This window comes from Periplaneta americana, chromosome 2, assembly GCF_040183065.1.
Source record: "Periplaneta americana isolate PAMFEO1 chromosome 2, P.americana_PAMFEO1_priV1, whole genome shotgun sequence".
NCBI classification, from domain to species: Eukaryota; Metazoa; Arthropoda; class Insecta; order Blattodea; family Blattidae; genus Periplaneta; species Periplaneta americana.
The window spans coordinates 189891976-189908174 of record NC_091118.1 but is presented as its reverse complement, the minus strand read 5'-3'; the positions used below and the strand labels follow the sequence as shown (position 1 = coordinate 189908174).

Genomic DNA, 16199 nt, shown 5'->3' with positions numbered 1-16199 from the left:
TATCTATTTATTTATTTAAATATTTATTTATTTATCTATTTATTTATTTAAATATTTATTTATTTAAATATTTATTTATTTGTTTGTTTATTTGCTTATTTACTTATTTATTTATATATTTATTTAAATATTTACTTATTTATTCATTCATTTATTTAAATATTTATTTATTTATTCATTTATTTAAATATTTATTTAAATATTTATTTATTTAAATATTTATATATATATTTATTCGTTTGTTTGTTTAATTATTTATTTGTTTATTTGTTTGTTCATTTATTCATTTATTCGATCGTTCGTTCGTTCATTCATTTATCCTGTCAAGTACTAGTCCCAAAAGAGCTGTTACGGTCTGAAAAAGCGATTTTCTTGCCATCTTTTCAAAGGTCGACCAAGTGACCGTTTCCCACTTGGACGATACTTCATTATTGCCTTAGGGATCCTGGATGAAACCATTCTTGAGACGTGATCCTTCCAGTTTAACTGATATCTGGAGATATAGTCCAGTATTGATGACACATTAAGTTCTTGAAGGATATCTTCATTTTTCTTTCGATCCCATTTTAGTGTTCGGCGCATGAATCTCTTCTCGCAAGCTGTTAGTCTGCTTTCATCTTTTGTCCTTATAGTCCACGCTTCACTCCCATGACATAAGACTGGTCGAGCTATTATTTGATAAAGACGAGTACGAGTTGATTTTTGTACTAATAAAGGTTTTAAAATTCTTTATTTATCTATTTATTTACCTATCTATTATATATCAATTTATCTATCTATTTATATTTTTATTTATTTATTTACTTGTTTATTTTTTTTTTGTTTGTTCGTTCATTTGCTTTTCTTGCTTTGTCTTGTATTCTCTCCTCATTTGATAACTATAGTACTTAGGCCTACTAGACAACTAGGTGTAGGAGAGGGTATACCTTTGGAACAACATTATCAGGTGCATATTGCGGGCTTTCCTGACCATATGTTAAGCATGGCGCAGGGCCACCAAATAAACAACGCAGGACAGCATGTGACAAGGGACAACGACCCAGTCCCATGAATGGAGGTAAATCTCCTTTCAACTACACTACACTGTCTGTCCATTTCACACGCTCCATTCTTCTCCATATCCACATATCAAATGCTTCTAGTCGCTTCTCTTCATTTCATCGTAATGTCCATGTTTCTGCCCCATACAATGCTACACTCTACACAAAGCACTTCACTAGTCTCTTCCTTAAAGGCTGTGTGATGTATCTTGTCTCACTGTGAAAAGAGAGAGAAAGGAGATATGTCTTACTTCGTCGGTGTTGTTATGGCGATGGGGGAGTGGAGCGATGCCGTCCATCCATCCAGTGGCGGAAGGGACTAGTTGATACATTCTGTAGCGCAAAATAAAATAACAAAATATCTCTCCTCGTACTGTGTAGTTCCGTCACTGAACTTGTCTTTCAAGAAACTGAGTTCCGGCAGCCTGTACAATAACAAGATTTTGAAAGGAATCCTGAAAATTTACAACCCTCCTATAATCTCCACCCTCATTTGAAGGGACTTGGTTTTATTGCTACTGAGACAAGATAAACCTTACCAGGTATAGTTCTTTTTCCGTAGGTCCGCAGAAGGTGCTCCTTTTTCTATTAAAAGCTTCCTTTGCCATTGCTATTCTCCTTTTTGACTTCTCGGCAAGAGTCATTTTGCTGCTTATAGTACATCCCAAGTATTTGAAGCTGTCTAATTGCTCTACTGCCTCATTTAGAATTCGCAAGTTTACTTCTTTACTCTTATTCCTGTGACCATGGTCTTCGTCTTGTTGACATTTATCTTCATCCCATACTGTTCACACCTGTAATTTAACTTCAGTAGCATATTCCTTCGTAACATATTCTCTTCTACTATCAAAGCCATGTCATCAGCAAATCTTATGCACTTTATTCTTCTTCCTCCTACTATCACTTCTCCCATGTTCTGAAAACAGTTTTTCACTAAACCCTCCAAGTAGATGATGAACTTAATGTATGTATGTATGTATGTATGTATGTATGTATGTATGTATGTATGTATGTATGTATGTATGTATGTATGTATGTACAGTACCTGGCCACATTATTATAATCACTCACATTTTTATTATATTTTACATATTACGTCCTCTTTTGAACTCTGGTTTCCTTTCTTAAGCAGAATTCACATTACATATTTAATTTTTAAACAATATTAAGTATAATTACAATTATAACAATGTTAATTCAAGAAATATTGATAAATAACCAACCACACCTCATTTTTACAGAAATTTCAGTATTTCGTACGACCTCCTTTGGCTTTAATTACAGCTTCAATTCTCTTTGGCATGCTTACAATACACTTCTGTATTATTTCCTGGATCCTCTCATTGTGATTCCAAACATGTATCAGCCTTTCAATAAGTCGAACTCTGGTAGTAATAAATTATTTTGCCATCTCTCTTTTTACGAGTTTCCAGACGCTCTCAATGGGGTTCAAGTCCGGTGAGTTTCCTGGCCATGGCAAAAGTGGAATGTTTTTGGGAGCCAGAAACGTTTTGACTCTCCTAGCAGTGTGGCAAGGTGCACCATCTTGCATAAAAATATATTTCTCCCCATTTGGGAACCATTCGTTCAGCTGAAGGATAAGCCTGTTTTCCAATACCTGGATATATTGATCTTGTTTCATTGTTCCCTGAACAATGTAGAGTCGTCCTGAACCTTTGCCTGATATCACAGACCATATCATGACTGATATTGGGTGTTTAACTGGTTTAACCAGGCATCCAGGAGCAAAATTTTCTCCCTTTCGTCGACGAACAAAAATAGCTTTGTCCATCAAACACTGAAAGGTTGATTCATCGGAGAAGCAAACCCGAAAGTCGTCAAAGAAACTGATAAAAACTCTAAATTAAATACTGTATTTAATACTTAAACATAAAATTTAGAGTTTTTTATCAGTTTCTTTTTGACAATTTTCAGAGGAATATATTTTTATGCAAGATGGTGCACCTTGCCACACTGCTAGGAGAGTCAAAACGTTTCTGGCTTCCAAAAACATTCCACTTTTGCCATGGCCAGGAAACTCACCGGACTTGAACCCCATTGAGAGCGTCTGGAAACTCGTAAAAAGAGAGATGGCAAAAGAATTTATTACTACCAGAGTTGGACTTATTGAAAAGCTGATACATGTTTGGAATCACAATGAGAGGATCCAGGAAATAATACAGAAGTGTATTGTAAGCATGCCAAAGAGAATTGAAGCTGTAATTAAAGCCAAAGGAGGTCGTACGAAATACTGAAATTTCTGTAAAAATGAGGTGTGGTTGGTTATTTATCAATATTTCTTGAATTAACATTGTTATAATTGTAATTATACTTAATATTGTTTAAAAGTTAAATATGTAATGTGAGGCCGTGTCTCAAAGCTCAAGTCCAAACTACACACTAGTGACTAGCAACTAGATGACTTGTAAACTACACACTAGGGAGCTTTGGACATGTATCCTTGAAACATGGCCTTCTTCATAGACTATTTTTATAAAAACCATGGCATCACGGTGCAGCACTGAATTAAGAAGGCAGTGTCCTAATGCAGTTTCATTACGAGTTATGTGGAAAAGATAAGGGCTTAATATAGTACAATAATGCTTAAAACATTGTACAGAAGGTACTAACAATGTCAGTGTTCAAAGTTAACGTGTTATTCTACATTATACTTACATTATTTCACTTCCAAAGCATTTTCAGATTTCATAACCCCAATTGCTGATGAGGTATCCATGTTTGTTTAGTGAACAAGTCAACAATCAAGCAAGCATTTTCGTTTACTAGCTACTACGGACTTGATTGCTATGCACTATGTAGCTTTGGATCATAACTTCAGACGTCACATCCGGCTATTTAGTCAACAATCTAGTTCACTTCAGCTGAAAAATGTAGCTTTGAGACAGGGCCTGAATTCTGCTTAAGAAAGGAAACCAGAGTTCAAAAGAGGACGTAATATATAAAATATAGTAAAAATGTGAGTGATTATAATAATGTGGCCAGGTAATGTATGTATGTATGTATGTATGTATGTATGTATGCATGTAAGCCTAATTTATGTCTTTGTAATGTAATGCATTGGCTGGTACCGCACCCACCGCTTGACAAGACAGCGTGTGAGCGACGACAAGAGCCCAAGTCGATTCCCAGGAAACAGCCTGCTAATTTTTGTAATCCCAGAAAGCAGGAGCAGCCTATGCGGCTCCCCTCATGTAATATTCAACTTTGAGCGGACCGCGGAATCCGGCCTTGCCACCATGAGATTGTGGGTTCGAATTCTCTTCACAGGAGACAGTGGAGGAGAATGGGGGAGGGGGTGCTCTCAACTCCGCAAGTTGAAGCTACCTCAAGCATTGCATGGAAACCATAGCGGTAAGACGATTGTCTTGTCTTAAAGCAGCATACGCTCGCTTTCTATTAAACCGTGATCCCTCGATACACAGCGAACCACATCATTTGCAAACTTTCGCAGTTTTATCCAGGCCTGCTGTCTCCTTCCTCCTCGTTACGCACGTGTTTTTCTTACTGCACAGTTTCATCACTATCAATTTATTCTTAGTGATTCTCTTTGCTTTCATTCAGTTCTTCATAGTCTTTTTTGTCCCTCATGCTTTCTTCCCTGTCGTAGTCTCCTCTTTCTCATGTACGTTGTTTCTTTGGTCAGATTTTATTATAGTCTATATTTCAGTAATAATTTTGTTCTCCATTCGATTGCCCCTTCCTTACCTTCTTATTTTTTTCTTCATTTCTAATTTTCCTTTCCGTCCTTCTTTTAACTACATTTATTTTGTTTCCTTCTACCATTATTTATTCTTCTTCTTTTTCTTCTTCTTCATCTTGTGTCTCATTTAAATTTTGCCATTTCCTTCCTTCTTTTTTTCTCCCTTATTCCGTTTGTTCGAAATTCTCTATTTTGTTTCTTTCTACCATTATTCATCTTCTTTTTCTTCTTCATCTTGTGTCTCATTTAAATTTTGCCATTTCCTTCCTTTTTTTCTCCCTTATTCCTTTTATTCGAAATTCTCTATTTTGTTTCTTAATTTATGTATTTGTGTTTCTATTTTTTCCCTCCGAATTTCACATTTTCTTCTGTTCTTTTTTGTTATCCCTTCATCTGTCTTTTTTATTCTGTCCTTTTTTGTTTTCCCTTCATTTGTTTTTTTTCCCTATATTTTCCCCCCCTTTATTTATTCTTTTTTTCTGTTATTTCTTACTTTATTTTTCCTTCATTCATTCTCTCTTTCCTCCTACCTTTTATTTTACCTTCATTTTTTCCCTTCTTTTGTTCTTTCTTCTGCGATTTCTTTTATTTTCCTTTCATTTGTTTTTCTATTTGCCCGTTCTTTTATTTATCCTCCATTTGTTCTTTCTTCTGGCTTTTATCACAGTCTACTATATACAGTCACGAAGCTTGAGTTTTGAGGATGCTAGAAACAATAGACTGTGCCGGTACTATTTTGCATTGCCTGTAATGAGGCGATATTAGCGATCCTAGTGGTGAGGAACTATCTAATGTTTGCATATTTACTACGTATTGAGCTTCGCGACTGTATATACTAGACTGTGCTTTTAGTTTGTTTTTCCTTTATTTGTTTTTAATTCTGCCTGTTCTTTTGCTTTCCCTTCATTTGTTCTTTCTACAGCCCTTTCTTTTGTTTTCTTTCTGTCCTTTCCTTTGTTTTTCCTTCACTTATTCTTTCTTCGTTTCATCGTTGATATCTTTTTTTTTTTCTGATTTTGTTTCTTTTATTTGATTATTAATTAGTTTTTGTTTATTAATTGTTCCTTTCTCTCTCTCTCTCATTTTCTTTCGTTCGTTTTTAACTTGTTTTTCTTCCTCTCTTCTTTCATACTTTACTCTTTTGTCTTGTTAGGCTAGTAACGTAGTCTAGGGGTTACGATCGTTATTCGAAATCTCGGGCGTTTGTTAGAATGCCACTTATAAGCCGTTTACTAGGTTGGATTTTTTTCGAAGTGTTCCGGAACTATTAGGCGAATATGACATCTGTTTTCTTCATCCTTCGCGCTGTTCTTTAACTTTTTTCTCTTTCTCCTTCATCTTCTTTTCCATTCCTTTTATTTCCTTTCTTTGCTCTCCCTTGTTATTCAAGAAATGTAATATATTTATTTCGTAATTTATTTAATCGCTTCCTTCAGATTCGCGCTCTTTGCTGCATGCCCAACGGTCGGGAAGTGCGATGTTGCAGTTGAAGACGCCGACATCCGACAGCTGCTTGGGCACAGACGGTACAGCGGAATGAATTGTGCATGAGCCAGGCCGCCTCTAAGTGAGGGGTGGGCACGCACCGCAATAGGATTATCGCTCGCCTCACCGATACACAACCCAACCCATCTACTTCTTAGCCCGGATCAGAACCCGGGAGTCGCAATCCAGCGCGACGCCTCCCCCAGATAACTTCCCGTTATTCAAATTAATTCCATTTCGTCTACTTACCGGCACAGTTCCAGCTGCATTTGTTTCTATTTAATTGTTCTGACATTGTCGACAACGGTCTTGAGAGCATCATTGTCGTCGTCAAAATGTGTTGGTTGACTGCTAACAACACCCATAAAAGTACATAAAAATAAAATTAAAATGCATTTCATAAGTATGACATCAGACGAAAAAAATTTTATTCGTGAATTAATTTGTAAGTAGAAATACACAGTTTAAACTTAAGAAAATACTGTAAAGAATAGTAAATAAAATACATTTTACTACTATTATTACTATTAAAATAATAATAATAATAATAATAATAATAATAATAATAATAATAATAAATCTTCTTAATGTATCCAGCTGTTTGCTGACAACATAAAGTCCACTATAGTCCACTGCAGTCTATTCAGTTGTTGTTTTTCATGAGAAATGAGGGGTATTTTGATCGGTGTTCATTATAGATGCCTGTTGCTAGTAGCCAGAGTTGGGGTGTAGTCAATATATACTGCAGGGCTGTGTCTTCTGCAACTGGTACTGATGATTTTAATTTACTTCTTTTGTGGTTTATGGATGGACAGTATAGAAGAATGTGTTCCAGATCTTCATCATGATTATTACACCACAGACAAGTAGGATTATCAGAAATGTGAAATCGGTGTAGGTACAATTGAGTGACAATGTGACCTGTTCTGGCTCTTGTTAAAAATGTTTGAACATGTCTGGGCAAGTTTTTGCACATTTCCAGGTCATTTGGTTTCTTTTGTAGAGACTGTAAAATTTTTCCTTTGTCAGAAGAGAGCCAATTGTTGATCCATAGGTTTGTAAAATGAGACTTCACTGAAGCAAGAGCATTGGATAGAGATATCACTTGAAGAGGTCTTGGTTGCAAATATGTTGCCTGTTTTTCAATATAATAATAATAATAATAATAATAATAATAATAATAATAATAATAGTAATAATAATAATAATAATAATAATAATAATAATACTTTATTGCCAGAATAAAGATACATATTTCTTTTTAATATAAAACACTCTAGCACCCCCAGAAAGAGTAAGTTACATACTCGTGCTCAGGGGACATTCTACTTAATGTTAAGACATTTTATTAAATAACAAAGTAAAAAGTAAAAAAAAATAAAATAAATAAATAAGATAAAATAAAAAAGAAGAAGAAAAACATGGATATGACAATAATTTAAATTTAAATTTTCTCTCTAATCAGCAATTTTTTTTATTGATTTTTTAAAATAAGGAACATTAGTAAATTGTATGTTTGGGAATTTAACTATTATCATGGTATTTAGCCTTGTACCGAAGATTATATGCTACAGTTGTGGCACATTTGGGTACTGTCAAGCATATGTTGTCTGATCTTTCGGTTTTATATTTGTGTGAATATAAATTAAATATATTTCGGTTTTTATGTACGAAATTCAATAATACTGTACATTGTTATAAATTTGATGAAAGTCAATTACTTTAAATTCTGAATACAACATTTCTGAAGGATAATCAAGAGGTTTATTAAGGCAGAAAAAAAAGTAAGGACAGAAATTTGCTCTGAATATTTTCTCATATCTCATATTGTAGCAATTCACAAAGACAGATGGATATTCCAATTGCATTGCAGCTTAGCTAGTGCAAAGCAAATGATTAACTTGATAGTGAATAAGTTGTAGAAACACGTAGGTATGGACTGTAGTTCTTAAAATATTTTGATGGCGTGTTTGTAAATGAGATCAATATGTTTACAAAAATAAAAATTTATTTTGGAAAAATAATTTAGAATCTTTAACATACACACTTGTCATTTTTATTTTATTTTTATTTAAATTTAAATATACAGAATAAAGAATATAATTACAAACAAACAAGAGAAATAGAAATAAAATAATACAAACAATATAAAACAGGAGATACAGTAGTATTAACAAAATTTGAGACCGAATGAGCAGCGCTCGTGTTCGGTCGCAGTTCAGATATAAAATTAATAATAATAATAATAATAATAATAATAATAATAATAATAATAATAATAATAATGATTTATTTTACCTGGCAGAGTTAAGGCCGTAAGGCCTTCTCTTCCACTCAACCAGCAAAAAGTGTATATACATATGCATGAACTTACAAAGAATTCAACAATTTGATTTAGATGAGAGTTACATGTATACAAGAGTTATTTACGAATTAAACAACAATACTATGAACTATTAATTAAACACTGAAATAAACTGTGTAGCAGAATTAAACTAAAATACATAGAATGTTAATATATTTCAAATGATATTAGATAATAGAAAGAGATTATTATGAGACAATTTTGAAAATACAGCACAATCAGGATGATGTCTAAAGAAAAAAGCAACAGTGTAGTCAGTGATAGTTAAAATCAGTATGATTGGAGTGAAGTATGATTGGAGTGATAGGCCTATAAGAGAATATAAAATAAAATAGGAAATAGAATTAAAATTACAGTTACAGAAATTATATAATACAATATTAATATAAGAGAAATATAGAAAAAAATAATAAAAATAAATAAATAAAATAAAATAGGAACTAAAATTTAAATTACAGCGGCAATGGAATTATATAATATAATATTAACACTAGAGAGAATAATATCGCACGTGAAAAGTAGGACTATATATATATATATATATATATATATATATATATATATATATATATATATATATTTCAAAATTATAGAATACAAATATAATATAGATTGATTAATTCATACACATAGGCTATAAATTTATTTAATCAAATTGAAGATATTAACACGTTTCTAATTTTCTTATTATATGTTAGTGGGTTACATGTTAGAAGTTCTGGGTGTAATTTAGTTAAAACATTGTACAACCGAGGGCCAAAATTAATGCTATGCTTTAGACCAGCAGATGTGAGACATTTAGGTTCTACTAATGTTGAATTAATATTTCGCCTTGTGTCATAATTATGTGTCTGTAATACAAACTTATTATGATTTTTATGATAAAATTTTAACAGCGTATACTTATAAATTTGTTCAATATTAAATACATTAAATTCAGAATAAATTAATTTAGTTGGATAATCGAAACGTTTCTTCAAACAAATTTTAATTATTCGGTTTTGTAGTAAATTGAACGGACTAGGATTAATTTTTTTACTTCCACTCCATTTATAATAATAATAATAATAATAATAATAATAATAATAATAATAATAATAATAATAATACTTACTTACAAATGGCTTTTTATGAACCCGAAGGTTCATTGCCGCCCTCACATAAGCCAGCCATCGGTCCCTAACCTGTGCAAGATTAATCCAGTCCCTATCATCATATCCCACCTCCCTCAAATCCATTTTAATATTATCCTCCCATCTACATCTCGGCCTCCCCAAAGGTCTTTTTCCCTCCGGTCTCCCGACTAACAATCTATATGCATTCCTGGATTCGCCCATACGTGCTACATGCCCTGCCCATCGCAAACGTCTGGATTTAATGTTCCTAATTATGCCAAGTGAAGAATACAATGCGTGCAGTTCTGCGTTGTGTAACTTTCTACATTCTCCTGTAACTTCATCCCTCTTAGCCCCGAATATTTTCCTAAGCACCTTATTCTCAAACACCCTTAACCTATGTTCCTCTCTCAGTTTGAGAGTCCAAGTTTCACAACCATACAGAACAAACGGTAATATAAGTGTTTTATAAATTCTAACTTTCAGATTTTTTGACAGCAGACTAGATGATAAGAGCTTCTCAAGCGAATAATAACACGCATTCCCCATATTTATTCTGTGTTTAATTTCCTCCCGAGTGTCATTTATATTTGTTACTGTTGCTTCAAGATATTTGAATTTTTCCACCCCTTCGAAGGATAAATCTCCAATTTTTATATTTCCAATAATAATAATAATAATAATAATAATAATAATAATAATAATAATAATAATAATTTACAATTACTTGGTCTTGGTAACAATAATGTATAAGGAATGGATTTACTTACATTTTAAACATATAAATTTAACACATATACTTACGTTCACATGCGTCTCCTATAAGCTGCCTATTACATATCACTTAACTTTAAATTTAACGTAAGTAAAATTTTACGGGCTCAGCCGGGATTTGAACCCGGGACCTCCTGCACCCAAAGCAGGAATCATACCCCTAGACCACTGAGCCGACGAGAATGAGTAGTCATAACGCAAGCATAACATGTGATAGCTGTTTATTGTACTGGTAATAGTTCCACTATTCACCAGTAGAGTCCGCCTCACTACATATATTTAGCATTGTGCAGCTGTCTGACAGCACTCGTATGCGTTACGTCACACGCGGCCGTCAAGAACGTCCACGCGTAATATTCCGGAAAGCGATTCATATGCACCGTGTTTCTGAGGTTGTGCGTCACGATTCTGAGAAACACGTGGATGTAGACTCCATAATAACAATACAGTACTTTGGTATGCACAGAGCGCAGATATTAGAGGAGTCTATTTTACTTTCTCATACTTGCAGTAGGTCTATAAAGAAAAGTACCGTGTTGCAGTAAGAAATCCATTTGTAGAATTTTGCGCTCAAAAGATTCGTTTTAGTCTGTAGATGCATAAAATATGCCAATTTGCATGGGCACAATTTAGATCCTTTTAAGGTATAGTTTCGTTTTGATTATTAGTATTTACTGTTCTTGTTATCTATTTTATTTATGTATGTTTTTGTTTATTTAAGATATTATTTAATTGTTTTTGTACCTTTGTATCTTCTGTTTGTGTATTGTGCTGAACTATAATTGGCCTCTGGCTGTTGTTCAGCACACAAATATTAATAATAAATAAATAAATAAATTATTATTAGTATTATTAAATGTGTTTCGGTGAAACGTACAGCAAAGTCCGTATAAGCCAGTTTCTGTCGGATGCTTTTCCAATTTACTGTGGGCTAAAGCAAGGAGATGCACTATCACCTTTATTTTTTAGCTTTGCTCTAGAATATGCCATTAGGAAAGTCCAGGATAACAGAGAGGGTTTGGAATTGAACCGAATTACATCAACTGTTTGTTTATGCGAATGACGTCAATATGTTAGAAGAAAATCCACAAACTATTAGGGTAAACATGGGAATTTTACTTGAAGCAAGTAAAGAAATAAGTTTGGAAGTAAATCCCGAAAAGACAACGTATACTATACTATATTATAATATGCTGTACTATAATATACTATACTATACTATACTACACTATACTATACTATACTATACTATATTATAATATACTGTACTATAATATACTGTACTATACTATACTATACTATACTATACTATACTATACTATACTAGGTATAATATACTGTACTATACTAATACTATACTATACTATACTATACTATATTATAATATACTGTACTATACTATACTATACTACACTATACTATACTATACTATACTATACTATACTATACTATACTATACTATACTATACTATACTATATTATAATATACTGCACTATACTATACTATACTACACTATACTATACTACACTATACTATACTATACTATACTATACTATACTATACTATACTATACTATAGCGCAGCCGTGGCGAGAACGTGACTAGCGAGACATTGTGGCTCGCAGTGATAGCTGCTTCTAACCTCCGCCAACCCCCACCCTCTCACTCAATGGAGTCAAACTCCGTTCCATTTGTATTTGTCTCTGACCTGCGAGTGGCATATCTCTCTCTCGAAACCAAGTACGAAAGTTCCAAGTAGGACGGGAGGACGCATTTTTTTTTTTTTTTTACTGTCAATATGTTGAGAATATAAAATGTATGATTTGTTCACAAGTATTACGAGGAAAACGGTTGTATAACATAAAACGGCATTATACTACATGTTACTGATGAAACATTAAACGGTTAAGTGTTATTGTTATCATCATCAACATCATCATCATCATCATCTCTGTACGTCGACCCTTTTTCAGCAGATCTACGAATAATGCGGTTAGATCTTCAATTTGAACTCACTGATTTACTATGTGATGTCAAATGAAAGCTAGATGTAAGAACTTGACAAATGTTTAACTTTTACATCTTTACCAAAAAATAAATATCCGAAGCTTCGTTCTTTCGCTTGCTCTGTTGAAGCCATGTTCGCTACAACTTACGTTTGTGAAAAATTATTTTCAACAATTAAAATAGTAAAAACCAAATTTAGATCACGACTGACAGACGAATACCTTCGTGATCAACTATGACTGGCAGTAAGTGACATAATTCCTGATTTTGAAACTCTATCGCAGAGACATTTTGAAGACAGTTAATTTTAGGTTGTGATATTGTTAATTTATTGTTCATTTCTTTCTTCGTTACACGTACTAAATATTATTTGTAGCCTTGTACTGTATAAAATTATATTTAAGTGCTTGACGTAAGGAAAATGAAAATTCCGTTAATAAGTCAGACAGTTGCTTCACTTCCCCTTCGGGTGTCCGCCTCCCTCCATAGGTGCTATCCACGTTGCAGGTTACACAGTGGCTCGGCGCACGATTACATTTTCGCCACCGCTGCTATAGCGTTAGCTCTGCCAGATTAAATAAATAAATTATTAAATTAATATTAATATTATACTGTACTACACTATGCTATACTATACTGTACTATAATATACTATACTATCCTATATTATATTATACTATGCTACACTACACTATACTATACTGTACTATACTATACTATGCTATGCTATGCTATACTATACTACTATACTATACTATACTAATACTGTACTATACTATACTATACTATACTATACTGTACTGTACTGTACTATACTATACTATACTGTACTGTACTATACTATACTATACTATACTATACTATACTATACTGTACTGTACTATACTATACTATACTGTACTATACTATACTATAATATACTAATACTATACTATACTATAATATACTATACTATACTATACTATACTAATACTGTACTATACTATACTATACTAATGCTATACTATACTATACTATACTATACTATACTATACTATAATATACTAATACTATACTATACTATACTAATACTATACTATACTATACTATACTATACTATACTATACTATACTATACTAATACTATACTATACTATACTATACAGTACTATACAGTACTATACTATACTATACTATAATATACTAATACTGTACTATACTATACTATGCTATACTATACTATACTATACTATACTATACTATACTATACTATACTATACTATACTATACTATACGATACGGTAAAGTTGCCTAATTCCGTGATACCCCTAATCCTGTGATTCATTTTTTAAATTGAATGTCAGTCAAAGCTATGACGTTCGACCATAGCGCCAGACATCTTTCGCCTACTTTTGAGACGTCGATGAACTTCCTAGCAAGATATCCAATCCTGGGACATTTATTTTAAAAAATTTACCCTACTATACTATACTATACTATACTATACTATACTATACCATACTATACTATACTATACTATACTATCATCGCTCCCATATTCAGAAAACAATTCTTCACTAAATCCACTAAATCACCAACGTGTATATGTTATTTTCATTATAAATATTTGTACTAACACTATGATCATCATCTCTGTTATTCTTAATTAGTGAAAGATCTGTATTTAAGAATAATATTGTAGGCCTACATAATATCTAATAATTCTTTATCTCCATTGCGTTAACCTTTTATTAACTACTGGCTGATGGATAGCATATTAATAGTATATTAGTTACCGGCGTAGCTCAGTCGGCTAAGGTGTTTGCTGCGGGCGCGGGTTCGATTCCCGCTTGGGCTGATTACCTGGTTGAGCTTTTTTCCGAGGTATTTCCCAACCGTAAGGCGAATGTCAGGTATTCTATGGCCTCATCTCACCAAATACCATCTCACTATCACCAACCCCATCGACGCTAAATGACCTAGTAGTTGAAACAGCGTCGTTAAATACTCAACTAAAATATATTATATTAATTATTATTAACTGCTAAACAAACACTGGCGTTTTCTGTTACTTCAACTGTATAAACTGCAGATGGCGTCTCATTGTTCTGATATATTTTTAGCGGAACTGAGTGTTGATAAAAAGAACCCTAAAATTACATCAGCGCCGTTCTCCCTCGGGTCCAGCCTCACTCCCCCAGTTATTCCTCTCGTATTTCTTTAATCCTCCCTTAATGGGGACGTAATTCTTTAGTCATCATCTCGCGACAGCCCCAAGAACCCTTTCTCAATATCAACTAAGAAAGGCCTCTTCTTGCTTTATTTCCAGAAGAAGAATGCAGCGTCCTCAAGTGCCGTATCCATATTACAACTTTCTACAATAACATGAATATATTATAGAGAGGGGAAGACATCCTCGATTATGAACATTCTGTTTGTCCGTTTCAACGTAAGGTTATACCTTGCAGAACATTTGAATGTCTGCTATCGTGTGTGTTATGACTTGACACTCAAGAATAATCTTAGAATATGATGAAGGATGGGTGGAGCGGAGAAAAATTCTCTCCGGCACCGGGACTCGAACCCGGGTTTTCAGTCTACGTGCTGACTTTTTGTCTGCTACTTAGGAAATTTCAATTGCTTTATACTGAAATTGATGCACTGATTCCAGATTTATCATAGCACGTCAGTGTTTTTTAGTTATGGGACTGTAACATCAATTCTAAATCTTGCTATTCAGTACATACCTGCATCGTAAAGTCAGATATATAAATTAAGCTTAGTTTATATATTCTTTGCAAATTGTTATATTATATTATTTTAAATACATTTATAAGAAGATATACACTTACAATATGTAGTAAGCGCTGAAAACTCTGTTAAAAGTGCTTTAGACGTCTTTCCGCTTATGTTGGCATGTGGTTGATCACTGTAGGAACCAGTAGAAATCATCCATCATGCTCGGAGCGTATTGGATTCCATTGTTGATATGTTCTGATGGAACCTCTCACCATGTTCGTCACTTACAGCGCCGATATTTGATGGCAAAAAGTCAAGATTTGAATGAAGAAATTGCATTTTTAAAGACATGCGACAACCTAGAGTCTCGAATGCTCTAAGCATGTTATATACTAGCTCAGCATAATTATCAGCTCTATAATTTCCTAAAAACCTAGTTGACACTACGAATGTGTCTCAAGCTTCGAGTTCAAGAGCACTCAGTTTTGACCTGAACGTAGTGCCACACATCATGATTAAAAATTGTAAATGTTATTATTTTAAAATTTTGACGTGATAGAAGAAAACTGACTTCAGATCTGTAATCAACACACTCAAATTAGGATTGGTACACTTGTTTTTGTTCAGCAGCAAAATCACAATAAAATAAACAAAATGGCTCTAAAATATAAAAATTAAAAATGTTACTATTTTAAAATTGTGGCGTAATGGAAGAAAACGGACTTCAGATCTGTAGTCAGCACACTCAAATTAGGATTGGTACACTTGTTTTTGTTCAGTAGCAAAATCACAATAAAATAGGCTAAATAAAATGGCTCTAAAAATATAAGAATTAAAAATGTTACTATTTTAAAATGGAAAAAAAAAGACTTCAGATCTGTAATCAGCACACTCAAATTAGGGTTGGTACACTTGTTCTTGTTCAGTAGCAAAATCACAATAAAATAAATAAAATGGCTCTAAAATATAACAATT

General features: G+C 33.0%; 1 long non-coding RNA gene and 1 other non-coding gene across 2 annotated transcripts in view; both read right to left on the bottom strand.

The window, feature by feature from the left end:
* The window catches only part of LOC138694957 (uncharacterized), a 223060-nt gene that overhangs the window by 147264 nt on the left and 59597 nt on the right, over positions 1-16199 (bottom strand). The gene's annotated exons all lie outside the window — the stretch shown is intronic.
* TRNAP-UGG (transfer RNA proline (anticodon UGG)) lies at positions 10604-10675 on the bottom strand. Its single transcript has one exon. It is a non-coding gene; the product is annotated as a tRNA-Pro (tRNA).